At 39.7% G+C, this 18,599-nt stretch overlaps 1 long non-coding RNA gene across 1 annotated transcript in view; it reads left to right on the forward strand.

Moving 5' to 3' along the window:
* The window catches only part of LOC146401174 (uncharacterized), a 1,049,691-nt gene that overhangs the window by 408,483 nt on the left and 622,609 nt on the right, over nt 1-18,599 (forward strand). The gene's annotated exons all lie outside the window — the stretch shown is intronic.

Consider the following 18,599-nt stretch of genomic DNA (forward strand, 5'->3'; position numbering starts at 1 on the left):
GAATATTTTCCAGTAACTAAAACCAGTTATTTCCTATATTTTGTCTAGGTTTATATATTTCTTGTAGTGAAAGAACAAGTGTAGTACTAGATAATTCATTTAGATAGAAGTGAAAGTTCTCTGAGCCTCTTTCTTATTCAGTAAACTGTAGGTTCTAACAATGCCTGGATTTCACTAGATGATTATGAAGATAAATTGAGATAATGTACATGAAAGTATTTTGTATGCTGTAAAGTATTATACAAGCCTGAGGTATAACAGTAACGATAATAACAACAATCACGATTAAATAAGTCAGCAGGCACTTCAGTAAGACACCGATCTTGGTGATTCAAGAATTACAAAGAAATACCATTAATCTAAGGAGTTATGATATATACATTGAAAACCCACAACAAAATAAATGGCAAATAGTATGTACCATATAATAACACAGTAGCTGCTCTTCATTGAATACTTAAGTACTGCTAGCTAAGTTCCTTTTTTTTTTAGGGCCACACCCTCAGCATATGGAAGTTGGAGCTACAGCTGCTGGCCTACACCACAGCCACAGCAGCAGCACAGATCCTTAACCCACTGAGTGGGGCTAGGGATTGAACCTGCATCCTCATGGATTCTAGTTGGGTTCATTACTGCTGAGCCAAAATGGGAACTTCCTAGATAAGTTCTTTATTTTTTTTTATTTTTATTTTTATTTTATTTATTTATTTATTTTGTCTTTTTGCTATTTCTTTGGGCCGCTTCTGCGGCATATGGAGGTTCCCCGGCTAGGGGTCGAATTGGAGCTGTAGCCACTGGCCTACGCCAGAACCACAGCAACGAGGCCGCGTCTGCAACCTACACCACAGCTCACGGCAACGCCAGATCGTTAACCCACTGAGCAAGGGCAGGGACCGAACCCGCAACCTCATGGTTCCTAGTCGGATTCATTAACCACTGCGCCACGACGGGAACTCCTTTTTTTTTTTTTTTTTTGAGTTCTTTATAAACATTATTTCATGTAACCCCTTAAGAATCTTGAGAGGTAGGTATTAGTATCTCTTCTCCATAGATCAGGAAACAAGGTTCAGGAAAGTTAAGTAACTGAGAGAGTCTGGGAGTTCCCTTCGTGGCTCAGTGGTTAACGAATCCGACTAAGAACCAGGAGGTGGCGGGTTCGATCCCTGGCCTTGCTCAGTGGGTTAAGGATCCGGCATTGCCCTGAGCTGTGGTGTAGGTCTCAGACAGGGCTCGGATCTCGAGTTGCTGTGGTGTAGACCGGCAGCTACAGCTCTGATTTGACCCCTAGCCTGGGAACCTTCATATGCCGCATGTGCGGCCCTAAAAAGACAAAAGACCAAAAAAAACCAAAAGTTCCTGCATCACACACACACAGACACACATCTGTTTTAGCTAATCTTACAGTAAGGAGGTAATGAAAAACATTACTTTGAGGTCATAGTAGTTATTATTACAAGATACACATTCCCTTGAATCAGTGGAATACTAAGTAACTGTGAAGAAATGAATTTTGATACTATATGGGTAATCACTGTCATTTTTTTTTTTGGCTTTTTGCCATTTTCTTGGGCCACTCCCACAGCATATGGAGGTTCCCAGGCTAGGAGTCGAATCAGAGCTGCAGCCACTGGCCTATGCCAGAGCCACAGCAACTCGGGATCCGAGCCGCGTCTGTGATCTACACCACAGCTCACGGCAATGCCAGACCCTTAACCCACTGAGCAAGGCCAGGGATCGAACCCCTAACCTCATGGTTCCTAGTCGGATTCGTTAACCACTGAGTCACGACGGGAACTCCAATCACTGTCTTTTATATGCTTCTGATAACCTGTGGTGAAATGCTTCTGAGCTTGAACTGAGATTTATTTTCTTGGGGAAATGTGAACCATTGTTTTAGGACCTTCACTCTTGGAATAGAAGAAAACAGCTCATTCCTAGAGGTAAAGCTGAATTGTGCTCACAGTGTTTGGGACTTACCTCCATTCCTTCAGGAAAAGATTTTTTGGAGAATTAATAGCAATAAAATCTTACATTCCATATACAGCATAGCCCAGAGATTTATTTATTCAAATCTGTTTTACACCAGACCAGACCGTGGGAGGGTTCTGAATAAAAGTACTTGCAGGATCCTGGGGCCCTGAAACCAGCTGCAGAACTTGGCCCCTACCCAGGGATCCCGGAGGTCATGATCATTATCAGAGCAGCCAGTGAGGGATTTATCCCCACAGGGATGCTGGGTGAAGGGAGTTCAGCCAGGAGGGAAAAAGTGAGAGAGACAAAGGTGCGGGCCAGAGCACTGGGAAAGGTCTGTGATTAGGAGGTGGGAAAGACAGAAAGGTTGGAGTAGAACAAAAGATGAGAGCAGTTTCAGGAAAGTTTTGAATCATAGACGATGAGGAAAGAGATTTCATCAGAATCAAATACGCTTAAGAGAAGGAACACAACAGGTTTAAAAAGATCTTAGATTTGACTCTTCAAAGTCTTTAGCAAAATTTTGGAATAATGTTTCCCATCTTAGCTTTCTGAGATCACCAAGGTGTTTTGTTAGCTTCCTTTTCTGTTCCTGGAAGCTGATCCTGAAGATCCAAACAATTTATATGCATACATACAGATGAGTAAAATCATATTAATTACTTAAAAATCACCTTACAGAGATAAACAGGAGAAAAGAGGTTAAATACTAGTGCACGTATGTTTATAATAATTGATAACAAGTTCAGGTACCTTCTCTGTGCAGAAGCCAGTGGCTCCCCTTTGTCTACAAGCCAAAGCACTCCTTCCATCTTAACATCAAAACCCTGCTCTGCCCTTTGAGGTTTGTCTCCCAAGACAACGACCCTGAACCCACTTATTCTTCCCACCTATGTTTCTTTGCTTACCCCCCCTTAGACTTTCAGTCAGTAGATATTTAGATGCCTTCTGTTTACCAAATAAGAGGGTTACTGCAGAAACTAAGATGGCCATACACCCTGTCCATGTGAAGCTTGTGGGAGAGGAAAACATTAAATAATACATACAAGCTATATACAGATAACACATACAACTGTATACTAGGTTAAGTAAAAAGGACTGGGTTCCATTTGGGGAGAAGAAGGGGAACTCTAAGCCAAGATTTGAAGGGTATGTTAATTTGGTAAAAAGTGGGGAAAGTGTTGTAGGTAGAGAGACCAGTATGAAGGAGTACAGAAAATAAGGAGAAAACAGCTGAAGATGAGATAGTGAGGAAGGCAGGGGCCAGATGGTGCCATGACCTGGGACAGAATGAGGCTTTGATCTTTTTCCAACAGGTAATTGAAAGTAACTAAAGGATAGAAGCAGAAATTACATAGTCCTATTTATGTTTTAAAAGATCATTCTGGAACAATATGCATGCATACAATTATTTTTGTATAACAACGATGGCAAATAAAATTTAAAAGAGTTATATACCATGACCAACTGGATTTGTTCTGTGATGAAAGCCTGATTCAATGTGAAAACCAGTCAACATAGCTGACTATGTTAACAGATTAAAGGAGTGAAGTCACATGATTGTACCAGTCAGTGTAGGATAAGTACTTGACAAAAATCCAACATCCATTCATAATAAAGACAAAATAGGGATACAGGGGGAACCTCCTCAATCTAGCACAGAATGTTCCTGAAGGAGTTCTTGCATGGCTCAGTAGGTTAAGGATTTGGCGTTGTTAATGCAGTGGCCCAGGCCGCTGCTGTGATGCAAGCTGGATTCCTGGCCCAGAACTTCTGCATGCCATGGGCTAGCCAAAAAAAAAAAAAAAAAAAAAAAAAAAAGCATGTTCATAAAAGTGCCTATAGCTAACATCAGTTGATAGTTAAAAGCCAAATACTTCCCCCCTAGAATAGGGAACAAGCAAAGATATCCACTCTTACAACTGCTATTCAACATAGAACTGGAAGTTTTAGCCAGTGAAGTAAGAAAGAAAAGGAACCAAAAGCATATGGATTGGAAAGCAAGAAAAAAACATGAACCTATTTTCAGATTACATATTTTTCCACATAGAAATCCCAAGGAATGTGTAAAATAACTCCTGTAACTATTTGGTAAGTTCAGTATGGATACAAGGTCCATATATAAGATACAAGGTCCAATATAAAGAATCAACCGTATTTCTATATACTAGCCATTAACATGTGGAACCTGAAATTAAAAGTATAATACTAGGAGTTCCTGTAGGGGCTGTCTAGAAGATGCATCAAGAAATAGACTTAGGAGTTCCTGTTGTGGTGAAGCAGTAACGAATCTGACTAATATCTATGAGGATGCAGCTTTGATCCCTGGCTTCACTCAGTGGGTTACGGATCTGGTGTTGCCATGAGCTGTGGTGTAGGTTACAGACACAGCTCAGATCCTGTGTTGCTGTGGCTGTAGTGTAGGCCAGTGGTTAGAGCTCCATTTGACCCCTAGCCTGAGAACTATGCCCTTGGTGAGGCCCATTAAAAAAAAAAAAAAAAATACAATTTACTTTTTCATTCTTTCTTTCTTTCTTTCTTTTTTTTTTTTTCCTGCACTCCAGAAATATAGAAATTCCCAGGCCAGGGATCTGACCTCCACCATAGCAGAACTCAAGCCACAGCACTGACAAGGCTAGATTCTTAATCCACTAGGCCACCAGGGAACTCCTATTTACTATTCTTAAAAAATTAAAATATTTAGATGTAAATCTAACAAGACATGTACAAGATTTAGATGCTCAGTAATGAAAGATATAAAAGGAAATCCAAATAAATGGACAGATATTTCATGTTAATGAATCGAAAGACTCCCTGTAGTAAAGATTTCAGTTCTCCCCAAACTGAATTACAGATTTTATATAATTTCTGTCAAAGTCACAAGATTTTTTGTAGATATAGACAGTGTTATTCTAAAATGTTCATGGATAGAGTTCCCGTTGTGGCTCAGCAGGTTACGAACCCAACTAGTATCCTTGAGGTTTCAGATTTGATCCCTGGCCCTGCTCAGTGGGATAAGGATCCGGTGTTGCCATGAGCTGTGGTATAGGTTGCAGATGCAACTTGGATCCCACATTGCTGTGGCTGTGGTGTAGGCCAGCAGCTACAGCCCTGAGTCAGCCGCTAGCCTGGGAACTTCTGTATGCCACAGGTGCATCCTTGAAAAGCAAAAAAAAAAAAAAAAACTTCTTGGAAAGACAAAGGAACTAGAATAACTAAGACAATTCTGAAGAGAAAAAAATAGGCCTATACCCGACAGGGCCCGTAAGAATTAGGGCTTGCAGACCCCTGTCTACAGGGCAGCCTGAGGCAACAGGTCAGATGCTGCTGCTATTGCATCTGCTGAGACCAGTGGTGGTGACTCTGTTTTTCTTCTATTATATAAAGAAGAACTCAGTTTTCTTGAAGACCGTAGGCTCAAGAGAATCAGTTCTGCTTTTCCCTTCATCTTGTTTTTGTGCTTTGAACTCTGCCTGAAATTTTAAATCTTTACAATTACATAGAAATTGTTTCCCTCTCTTTGGATGTATTCATCTCTTTGGTTTTTGTTTATTCATTTATGCTAGGGATCTTTTAAACATTTTACCATGGAGTAATTTGTATTTTAAATCAAGTTGTAAAAATAGTTCCAAAAGTTTGTTATTTTAGCTTCTGCAGATGTAACCATAGTCCAGTAACTAAAACTAAGAAAGTAAAAACATTACACAAAATACCTTCAGTTAGCTGACAGACCTTATCCATACTTTGTCAGTTGTCACGCTAATGTCCTTTCTATGATCTCTCCAATCTGGGACAGTTCCTCCGTGTCTTTTTGTCTTTCATGACCTTGATGTTTTTGAGTCCTGTCTCTCAATTTGAGTTTATCTGATTTTTACTTATGGTTAAATTCGGTTTTGGATGCTTCTCCATTTTAGGCACTGGGTCTTAGAAGCTTGGAATGCATATACTATTTAGTCACCATGAGCCTGTGTTCTTAGTGACATAGGGCACATTCATTTAGAGGAGAAGGACTCTGCTTCTGACTCCACCTCTGGAGGTGTAAAATTAGTTCATGGAACTAATACAACGCTTGTAGTTCACATCCTGCATCTTACAAAATATTTTTAAGGCATATGTATGTTAAGTATTATATTGTTTAATGTGCTGTTTAAAACAGCTAAGTACCTGGGGGTGTCAGTTCTAAATCCCTATCAATAGCCATCATTAGTTCACAAGAACACAGCTAAATCATCAAAAACTAATGCTTAGACCAATTACTGAACCAAGTGAAATTCCTAAAGACTACAGTCACCCATAAATAACTTCAGAGCATAACAGTTGTTTAGGCCAAATGCACCAGAAATTAATCCTGGGGCAGGGAGGGACTAACTCTTCAAGAAATGTATAGGCTGGGTACTAACTTCTCCAAAATGGACGTGGAAGGCTGACAGCAGTTAAGAAATTCATTCGAGCTTTTAATTCAAATGCCACATGAAACCCATACTGGGCCAGGAATCAGAAGCCCAATGCCAGTTTCCCAAGTTATTGCTGTGTCACCTTAGTCAAGGAACTTAGTCTCACTCATTCATTCCTTTTTTTTTTTTTTTTTTGACAGTACCCACGGCCTATGGAATTTCCCTGGCCAGAGATCGAATCTGTGCCATAGTAGCAATGCAAGCTGCTTCAGAGACAACACCGGATCTTTAACCCACTACACCACAAGAGAATTTTATTCATTTGTTTTTGAAAAATATGGGAGTGTTTCCTGTGTGCTCAACTCTATGCCAGGTGCTTAGTATCTTTATGTTGAGTTAAAGTAGATAAAGAATTGACTAAAAGGAGTAGGCATAGTGTTCTAGGTTGGGGAAACAGTGTGACTAAGAGGCTTTGGCGGAAGAGAGTGAGAGTTCTGAAAAAAGACCACTGTAGCTGGATGGCAGGGAAAGAGGCAAGCAGAATGGAAGTGGGATGGGGAAGGCAAGACCTTGGAGGACACTGCAGGCATTGTAAGTTTTGCCTCATCCTAACTAAGAGCAGGAGAAAGCCTGAGAGGTGATAAGAACTGCAATGATATAATCAGCTTTGGGTTTTGAAAGATCACTCCAACTGTAATGAAATGAATAGTTTGGAAGTAGACACATGAACTGTGATACAGTTCAGACAAAAGATGATAATAGCTTGAACTAGAGTGGCAGTCTGGAGACATAGGAAGTGGTAAAGAGAGACCTGTGGAAACTCTCTTTGGGATCTGTGCAGACAGCCAGTTTTCAACCATTTAGCCCTGTGACCATGAAAACTGAATTTATCTCTCTCTGCCTCAGTTTCCTCACCTGTAAAATGGATTATAATAGTGTTTTCTATGTCATAGAGTTGTTGTTGAAAGGATTGAATTAAGTTACTAGAAATAAAACACCTAGAAAAGTGCCTGGTACATAATAATCACACATACTACATATATATGTATGTTTATGTACATGCACACATATGTATATAAACTTACATATATAAACATGTGTGTGGGGGTGTGTGGGTATGTATAAACTTGCAGTGTTACTATTAAAAAGATGTTTATGTGATAAAACTACCAGGACCAGGAGATAAATGGAGTATATGAGCTAAGGGAGAAGTATATGTGTATGTGTTAGAACACTTATTTGCAAATAACAGATATTGACTCTGTCTTATTTATGTTGAAAGGAATTGATAAGAAGGGTATTGACAGACAGAAGTTCTACTTGGAACCAAAATGGAGTAACAGGGACAAGACTTCCCATCCTGCCTGAAACAAGTCAGAAATGAGAGAAAATATATGAAGCAGTGGATTTCAAGACAATGGTCATCAAGCAGTGAAAGATAGGTATCCCTAAGAGATGATAAAAAGAAAATATGAGGAGTTCCTTTGGTGGTTCGTCAGGAACGAACCTGACTAGTATCCTTGAGGACTCGGGTTCAATCCCCGGCCTCGCTTATTGGGTTGGGGATCTGGTGTTGTGGTGAGCTGTGGTGCAGGTCTCAGACACGGCTTGGATCCTGCCTTGCTGTGGCTGTGGTGTAGTCCAGCAGCTGTAGCTCTGATTCGACCCCTAGCCTGGGAACTTCTATATGCCACAGGTGCAGTCCTAAAAAAATAAACAAACAAACAAAAAATATGGGATAAGCTTTACAAATACCCCAGCTTGCTGCCTTGAGAGAGTCTCTAGGTGACAGCGCAGGGAGGGTGAACCCATGAGGCACCAACTGGACAATGTGAGTTGGAAGAGGTGGGGGTTTGAGGAGTCCAAGATAGCTGGAGTTTTCAGGTTGCCAGAGAAGAGGGCGCTGTACAGAAAGAAAACTCTGGAGATAGGCATAAGGGCCCCCTTGGATATTCAGATGAGTACTGAGTTGCATTCATGGATACAAACACTGCCTGGGACCAAAGAATGAACTCCTGAAAGGTTAAAGGGTGATTAGAGGGAACAGATTCTAGAGCAGGGACAGTGTTGCAAATAGAGCTGATCTCAGCCTGACTGGAAAATGGGTCACTGAATGAATTACTTAGAGGGTCTTACTTCAGTGGTGAGGAAGATAAGTAGCCCTAGACTAAATTACTAAAAAGTAGACTGTGATAGGTTAAAGATATATACTGTATACTCTAAATGCTAAAGTAGTGCTAGAATAACAAAACAGAGAGATCTGGGTGAGAAGCTAACATGGGAGATAGTGTAGAATCATAAAAATGTTCAATTAATTCAACAGAACACAGAAAATGAGATAGAAGACAAATGGCAAGATGATGGCTTTAAACCTAATGTGATGTTTGCATCACATTAACTGTCTAAATACCTCAATTAAAAAACAGAAATTGTGCAATTATATATTGCCTACAAGAAACCCACATTAAATATGATACTTACTTTAAAGCTAGAGTAATAAAAACTAGCCTGCAATTTAGGAACTGGTGGAGGTACTTTGACATTATAAAGTGTGTCAGAAACATCACTGCAACCCCAAAAGTTTACATGGAAATGTACATGGTTTACAAAGGTTTACGTGGAAATTTACATGGAAAGAAGCAAAAGGAAACTATGGTCCAGGGCATGCATACCTTTAGGACATTTGAAAAGAATCAGAGAACGTTTTTCAGTTTTGGATACCAGGGGCATGTCTCCAAAGGGGGAATTCCAGGTAGACCTGCACCTGCATTCCCATTTCGAGGAACCCATCCGAAGCACTAAACCGAGAATGCGGGGATACCACATTTTAATTATGCGCTCCCTTAATGCAGGAATGAGCCAGTGAATGTCCCTTTACATTTCTTCTTATCTACAAGTGAGAGGATTTCTCTAGGAGAATGGTCTTTGTATGGTTTGCTAGGATTGCTATAAGAAAGGACCACAGACTGGATAGCTTCCATAACACAAGTTTACTTCTCACAGTTTTGAAGGCTTAGAAGCCAAAATCAAGGTGTTCGCAGGGTGTTGGTTCCCTCTGAGGGCTGTGAGGGAAAACCTGTCCCAGGCCTTTCTCCATGGCTTGTAGATGAATGTCTTCTCCCTGTGTCTCTTCACATTGTCTTTCCTGTCCGTCTCTGTGTCCACATGTCCCATTTTATAAGGACACCAATCATATTCGATTAGGGCCTATCCTAATGACCTCATTTTAACTTGATTACATCTAAAAAGGCCTTATCTTCAAATAAGGTCACATTGTGAAGTACTGGGGTTAGGACTTCAATGCATGGATTTGGTGGGGGAGGGGGCGAGCACCAGCCAACCTATAAGTCTTCAAATTTATTTTTTGTATAACCTTAAAATAATTTGGAAAAAATGTGTGCCTCTCACACAATTTAACATTGACATTTAAGGATTTAAATCATAGGTTTAAATGGTTCCAAAGAATAAAATTTCTGGCATCTTGTAAATATTAACACTTTAAAATAAAATGGTCACCCTTTTAAGTATATCCAAAGGAATCTAAATACCATGACAGTTTGACTCAATAAGCACAATCCATTATGAAAAATGCATGCCTAATTTCCTGTGGAAAGTTTATTTCTTTCCATTTTCTCCTTTCCATTCTAATACTCTCACAGAGTTTTATCATCATGTAGTATATTTTCATGCCAGAAAGTCTCTTTTTGAGCCACCCTATCATACTTCTTGACAAAATTGTGGATGGAAATTGAAATTTTAAAATATGTTGTATTTCCTGGGATGATAAGGCTGTTTTTAAGCTTTCTGGTAGATTAAGTTGTTGCAGTTGTCGTTGTTACACAGTCCATCCAGACACAATATTTTATGACAAAATAATTATTATATGGTAATTAGTTAAACAGCACCACCAATAGAGTTGCCATTTTTGACGTTAGTCTAAGGCTAATAGAGGCAAAATAATAAAGGTAAAAAAAATAGAAGTTACCACTTCCACTCTTCTCTACTGTGTGACCGAATATACCATTGTAACACCGCACTTGACCTTTAACAGAAATATGTGTATTATAGGAAAGACCAGAAGATCAAAAGCTTGATGTAATCATTAAAGGAGGCTTGTCTTTTGTTTAGTTACTTAAAGGTTTCTGAATTCAGGAGCAGCACACTGAAGCAAGATCTGGGATGGATGCAAAAAGGGCTTTTGTGAATACAGGCAGGCTTTTAGGCCAATGCAATAAAACTTTCTATGTTTGTGAAGCCCTTGGATAGCCCTGATGTGAAGACCACCAGATTATTGGACATGCAGATGTTCAATTTTAATAAATATTGCCAGATTGCCCTGCAGGGTGTTTGGCCAGTTTACACTTCTGCCACATGTGTATGGGCTTTCCCATCACCCTAGATACTTGCTAACCTTTGATATAACCAGACATTGAAATTTTTGCCAACTTAATAGGTGAGAAATGTTATTTCATGGATTTTACTTTACATTTTCCAAATTATTAGTAGACATGTACTTAAATATTTGTCAGCTAATTGAGTTTATTCTGCAGTGAGTTGCGTTTTCTTTTCTTCATTTTTTGATTTTTTTTAAAAATTGAACTTTGAAGTTATATTCGTTTATATATCTTGTATGCTATTCCTTTGTTTCATATTTTGCGAATATTGTATCACAGTCTGTTACTGTCTTATAACTTCAATTACAGAGTCATTGTCATGATCATCATCACCTCCTCATCATCAACATTTTAATACTGTGGATAATAACCATATAGTTAAACTATATTGAGTACCTGCCTTGTGCCATGTATGCTTAAATACTGTATGTGTATTACCTAATTTAATTCTCACAATAGCCCTATGAAATTTGTGCTTATTATATATCTCCATTTTATAGATACAAAAACTGAGGTATAGAAAGGCCTGAGGAAATTGATGAAGGTTGTTCAGCCATTAAGTGGCAGAGGCAAGACTAGCATCAAGGCTGTCTCATTCCAGAGCACTCATCCTTAATCACTATTCTTGTCTCAAATAACTTCGTCTTAGTATAATACTAACAGTATTGCAATCTTCAAATAACTTCGTTTTGTTACAGTATAAATGGTATTGAGCTTTATAGAGAAAAGCTATAGTCCACTTATTTTGAGAGTTGACATGAAGTTCCCATAATTGGTTATATATTATGCTAGGCTTATAGATTAAAAAGAGAAGGAAAAAGGAAACAGACAGAGTCCTTGCCCTGAGATCTTACTGTGTAGTATAGGGAAGATAAACAATTGCAGTGCTATGCAATGAGCATTGTAATAGGACTCAGCCAAGAGCGCTGAGAGAACACTTACAAGGATCCCTAACATGCAGCCATATGTGGTCATATAAATAGTCATGTCATATGAATGATTCAGATTGAATCTTCAGTCAATAAAACTGCCTCATCTCTATCACATGCCAACCTTCCCTTTTCTTACACATTGCTTTGGACCTAAATGTCCTAATTAATCTTACTGATCTGCTTGTTGAGATCTTTTGGACCCTCATTGGTCTATGGAAAGTTTTAGCTAGCATTTCTATCAAAGGCCATTTATAGTTGCTTAGCACATTATTGACATGCTTATTTCAGCCATTTACCCCTGAAAAAATTGATAAGAGCCCTAGGGTAGATTTCTCAGACAGCTCTGGGGGCAACAGGCAGCCCTCCAGATCAGCATTCAGAAGCTTGTTCATCAGTTTTCTACTTCTAGAACAGAGATGGGTGGTGAGGAGGAAGGGGGCACAGAGCAAGGTGGTGATCCACCTGATAAGCCACTCAGGCAGCGGCAGCAGGGCTGGCAGCAGCGGCAGTCGCTGCTGCTGCTTTTCTTTTTCCCTGTTCTTTACACACCCTCCAACGCTGCATAATCTTTTCAAGAAATTAATGAAGCTTTTTCAGTTGAGCCTAAAGTTACAAGATAGCATGAAAACTGCCGACACCTCAATTTATTCCTCTTTCAAATGGAAAAAGTAATCCTGGACACTAAATGAAAAATTTTAATTCCTTGTGTATTTCAGAGAGAAGACAGATTAAGGAATGCAGGATTTTTTTTTGGCTTTTAAATATTTGTGGTACCATCAGGAAAAAGTGCATCCAGCCGTAAAACCACTTGTGACATCATAGCAGGGCGAATGTTGTTTTATCTGGATTTTTCCTGTTATGTCACTCCAGATTGGCTATTTTTAAGCACATAAGTACAAATATTTATTTCTTGGCTGCTAGTTTTTGGTCTCACCTCAGTTGCTATTTTAGCAATTGTCCTATAAACGGACAGTGCTGTGAGCTCACAGAGTACTGAAAAAGGGAGGGAAGAAAGAGAAGAGGCAAGCATGATGACACGACTGGAAGGAGAGCAGGGCATCTGCCATGAGTGCTGTTAGCAAACAGAAGTAAGCAGGAAAGCAAGCAGAAATAAACTCTGTAAAGATACTGCCCCACGGGGATGGGGTCTTTGCCGTTTATGGGAGAAGAGTTAGGTTCTTTAGAATTATGAAGAAGTGGGCTGGATGACACTGACAACAATGATAAACAAACAATGAGCAATTTGCTGCTTCCTTCACACACTATAGAAGATGCAAGCATGAAGGGAATGGCAAAGCAGACATGGAATTTGCAGAGTCAGTGCCAGAATCATAGCCAAGTATGGAAGGATGGGTTTGATGTAGAGCGAGAATAGCTTAATAACTGACTCACTAATAAAGTGCACTAGGATGAAGTCCTGGCCGTTTTTCATTTGGTGCACTTATGGATGTGGTCAAAATCAGGACAGTGATTAGGTGAGTGGAGGGGGGATGTGTATTTTCTCCAGGAAGGAAAATATTTTTAGTTTCCCTATAAAATGTTTATTTTTAAAGTCTCCATGGGATTACTCATTAATACTATGTACATTATTTATTAGCTCATGCATTTATTTAACAGATGTCAAGATGGACCTTCTAGGTTTATAGTGTTGCTGCCTGGGGGTTGTCTGCAGAAAAGAGGGCTCATTTAAAGTCAAGTTGAGTTTTTCATTCTGGCAGTAGCAGATTTGTCTGAAGTCAGCCGGGTCCTAGGCAGTCTCCCCCTCCCCGCCCCTGGGTCCGTGGCCCATTCTTTAGCACAAGAAGGGGTGTGTGTATGTGAGAGAGAGAGAGAGAGAGAGTGGGGGGGAAAGAGGGAAAGGTTTAAAAATATGAAAAAATAGAAACACTACCTCATCCTTGCTACTTAATCCATTTTTGAAATCTCAGGAAATTTGAGAGAGGGAGGGAAGGAAGTTTGAGTCTCTCTCTTTAGGCACTGATTATATAAGGTGAGATTAATTTTCCCATATGGTGCATGGAATCCACCTCATTGCCTTGCAGTCTATTTGCATCTAGCTGAGCACACAGAATAGGGTGTAGCTTAGAATAGAAAAAAAGAGACACAAAGGTAAAAAGAGAAAAAACGTGGGGGGCACAGATGGAAATAGAGGATAATTTGTTTCTAAGCTTATCTTTCAGAATGAGTCCAACCTATTAGGCTAGTCCAGTCATTCATTGAAGCATGTGCCATTTATTGAACATTAACATGCCAAGTGTGGCAGGATACAAAGTCTTTAGATACCGGACCTACAAAGACAAATAAAAAATGACCCTTAAGAAGCTTTCTGTCCAGTGGAGAAGCTACATGAGTGAAATAAGCCACACACAGTATGATGTGTCAAGAGCTCTGTAGATTTGTGCACAAGGCATTGTGGGAGAAGAGGCAAAGGATTCAAAATCACGCTACAAGTCTGGAAGGCTTCCTGGAGGAAATAGTGCATTGGGAAGCACTAGCTGGTTGAAAACAAAGATAATAAAATTTGAGGTAGAGAGATGAGCACCTCTTAAGACACAGGGGCAGGAAATAATTCATTACAACTGGAGCATAGGACAGGAGGGAGAACAAGAGACAGGAAGAGGTGAGGCTTTTAAAAACCGAAGAATATAGAATTTCCCCGTATTTGCAAGCTAATAAGTCAGCTTGGTACAATTCCGTGGATGCTGGCAGATGACACAAGACTCCTAGGTCAGAGACAAAGGACTTCGTTATTAATGGTATAGCAAGCATTATAAGCATCAGCATATTTGCACAGGTCCCCCTCCCCTCACCGTGTCCCATACAGGTGATGTGATGGACCTAGATGGATGCTGCACATTCAGTGGGTTTGCATTGCAGCTGAGGAACCCAGAGCCAATGGCGCAGCACTTTTTATGCAAGGAGCCAGGTGTCCAGTCTCCTTTTCCAAAGGAGAGAGCACTTGTACAGTAGTCATGCTGTGGTTACCTTGACCTGCTTAGGTGTCCATGTGACTAGTTAGGGGAACTTCTCATCATCAGGAGGTGGATGAGTCCTGTAGTCTGGTATCCTCAGGAAGAAGAAGACAGAGACACTTAGCTCCCATTGTGGACTGTCTCTTCCACAGAAGCTAAAGAGTTAAGCAGGGTCTATACCATGAAAGGTATTTTAGGCAATGCTAAGGAACTTGAACTTTGTCTGAAAGCATGAGGAACCACTGAAGACTTTTGACCAGAGAACTGTGATGATAATTATAATTTGAAGATATTACTCACGTGTGGAAAGGATTAGACAAATAGCTGAGAGAATGCAGAAAAAAACCAGTTAAGAGGCAATTTCAGTATACCATGTGTACGGTGAACTTCCCAAAACCAAGGTAGCAGATATAGAGCTGGGGAAAGTTGGCAAGTCCAAGAAGGTTATATAAGGTAAGATCTAAAGAATTTTTGTGGGATTAGTAAAAAGAAGAAATTTAAGTATAAATGTGATAGGCAGTATTACTAATAACTTACTTTGTGTTCTGCATTTTATTAGCATTTTACATGTATTAACCTATTTAATCTTGTTTTCTGTGAAATACATACTATTAGTATCTTTATTTTGCAGATTAGAAAAAAGACATGGAGAACCTAGAAGGTGGCCTTCTGGTTACTGGTTAGGCAATAGAATGGGTACACACACACACACACACACACACACACACACACGCAGCACACATACACAGTCACCAGGTAAAGGCCGTGTGAGCCCACAGCAAGAAGTGACATCTGCCAGCCAGGAAGAGGTCTTTCACTAGAAACTTAATTAGGTGGCACTTGGATCTTGGACTTTTCAGCCTCCATGATTGTGAGAAATAAATTTCTGTTGTTCAAGCTGCCCATCCTATGGTATTGGTTATGGCAGCCTGAGCATGCCAAGACAGCTCAGTTGAGTGTGAGGTATCTGAGGAACATCTTAAGGGTGATATCTCACAGGTATTTCCATATGTAATTCTGGGCTCCAGAAGGGAGATCTTTGTTGGAGAAATAGATTTAGAAGTAGTTACTGCATGAATGGTAAGTGAAACCATGAATTTGGATGAAATCCTGAAAAGTGAGAAGAATGAGAGGAACAAAGGGCTGTGGGTTGGAGCTGTGAAGAGTGCCTTCGTTTTAGGGGCAGGCGGAGGAAGAAAGCACCCTCCCCAAAAAAAGACAGACAAGGAGTAGCCAGAGTGATAGATGTGAAGAGAAGGAGAAGGTATAGAGTCCGAAGAAGGAATTTCACAAAGGAGGGAGTGCTTAACAGCGACTTTACCTCTGGTTGAGTAATGAGGGCACCGTGCCCACTAAGCAAGGCAATTTGTAGGTAATTTCTGGCTGTAAAGAGAATAGTGTAAGACAGTAGACAAGTAGGGAGTCACTGAAATTTGAATTATAGATAAAGATGAAATACCATTTGTTAAGTGAGGAAGTTACCTCAATGAAAAAGACTTTATAGTATGTTCAGTTTGTGTTGGTTGGAGGAATACATGAAATAGAAATGAAAACAAAATGGAAAGTCATTTTTTTTCTTTTTCTAAAAATTTTGTTTCCATATTTCTCTGGAAAGAAAATAGTTGGCTTTTAAGAAGGTCATAGTAAAACTATGCATTCCTCTGCATAGACTGGAAAACAGAATGGGCGCATATCCCAGATATTCCACTTAGGTTTCAAACAGGATCTGGACTCTAGTCTAGCATTTTTGTGCCTTGCTCTTCTGCAATAAAAATTGAACATGAGGGATTAAGAGAAGAGAGGAGAGCTGGCTTTCCTATTGGTGATGCTAAAATGTACTGCTGTTTGTAAAAGTGTTGGGAGTCTATTAAGATAGTAGAGAGCAGAGACAGGTCAAAAAGACCGTGTGATGGAACCCTTTAATCTTTCACTGCAGTTAGTTAACAGCCTAAAGGAGGAAAGAAATGCTAAAAAAAAAAGTAAAACATGGACATATGGTCAGACAGTGTGCTTGTTATGGAAGGAGATGATTATTACAATTAACGATGATGCATATGGACAATGCCAGTTTGTGAAAGCTGTGTTTTGAGTACTGTTTCTTCTATTCTTCTCTCTTTCTGCAGGTCTGTGCCTCCTCTCTTCTGCTCTGTTAACCTGGTCACTATATTGTCTTTGTATTTCTGGTTTGTGTGTGTGTGTTTCTAGATAGTTAGATACATGGCTGTGATAAGTAGTTCTGTAGTCCCAAAATAACCAATGGGGCAGATAAGTTCTTATTTAAATATAATCTAAAGTATAACCAAGTTCACGGTCACCTGGGATTAAAGTGAACTAACACCCTCCCGTCTAAAGGTGGTTGTCCCTGAATATTGACTACTGTGTATTATCTAGCCAACTGGAGAATTACTTAATTCTAAAGTTGGAAGGGCTTTTTGAAATCACATTTTCTAACTTCTTATTTTTATGGTAGAAAATTGAGGTCTAGAAAGCTAAATTATATCTCCAAGATCACATAGTTGGATGGTGGCAGGGTCCAAATTACCACAGAGATTTTCCAGTAACTTTATTGTTATTCATCGAATATGGTATACATGTGAATGGATGAGATTAAACATGTTAGTTATGTGTTCAGACACATTTGAATATATTTTTTAAAACTCTCTTCTCTCTACTGTACACTTAGGTTTTTCATTACATAGACATGGGTTCAAAGACCTATTAAACTTATATTTTCTTCAACAAAATATTTGTTATTTGTAGAATATCAAACTAAAACATTGAGGACCTTACCGCTTTTATCTTTCCAACTTCTGCCTTTCAAGAGCTTCTTTAGGAACCTTTCATGATGATGATGAAGGAAATAGTATGGTTGGCTTGATAGAAGCTCACATTCTGTTTGATGATCCCGCCCAAGGAGGGTTCCTTGGAACACAGGTTCTCCCCTGACCTGGGAAGAGGAGAACAGGAAGCCAAGAACACACCGAAGGGTGGTTCTAATGAAAACTGCAGGGTTTTGGCAGTGATCTCTGTAGCTCCTGCTTGGTCTTTTCTGGAGACCTTTGTCACCTTGAATATTCACCTTTGAAACTTGCTCTGAATTGCTGCTTATAAAAATAGCAGTCATGTCACAGATGTATGTCATTCTCCCGAACATCAAACAGACAGCTCCTGTTCTTTGTTGGCATTGTGTCCTGTAGCTCAAGAACAGCCTCCCCTAGCAGGCCACGGACTAATTGGTCATGATTCTCCATCTTTACTCTTTTTTTCTTACTTCCATCGTAATTTGTCGTATCATTTGACAAATTGTTTCTCTTCATGAATTTTTATATTTACTACTGTTATTTCCATTTTTCTTTGAAAAAAGCACTATCAAAAGTTCGGATGTCCGGTTTTAGTTCAGCCACTTCTAAACTCTGTTGGGGCTATAACCAAATCACTTGACTCCTCAGAGTCTTATTTTTTTCCTCTATAAAGTTTGAAAATTTATGCCTGATCTGCAGCTCCAGTGAGATAAAGTGGGAGGGTTCTTGTCATTTTCTGGTAAGTATGGTAAACAGAATGCAAAGATGGGCCTCAGTACCCCTACCCCTGGTGTACATACCCTGTGAACCCTGCTCCCCTTGAGTGCAAGGGACACTGTGAGTATGATGGAATTTTACTCCTATGAATGGGTTAATAATCAATAGACTATGAGTTAATTGAAAGGCAGATTATCCTTGGTGGACTTGACCTAATCAAATGAACCCTTAAAAGAGGAACTGGGGCCTTCCTGAAAGCAGAAATGAAACCCTAGATACCCTGATGGCCCTGAGGAAGCAAGCAGCTTTATTTGAACTGCCCATGAGGGCTGGACCTGTGGACATGACAAGGAATCGAGTATGGCCTCTAGGAGCTGAGAATGGTCCCCAATTGACAGCTGGCAAAAAAAATCAAGGA

Source organism: Sus scrofa, chromosome 7 (genome assembly GCF_054392235.1).
Source record: "Sus scrofa isolate SSC_HxYL_T2T_F1_AM1 chromosome 7, Sscrofa_HxYL_maternal_Yorkshire_Landrace_v2.0, whole genome shotgun sequence".
NCBI lineage: Eukaryota > Metazoa > Chordata > Mammalia > Artiodactyla > Suidae > Sus > Sus scrofa.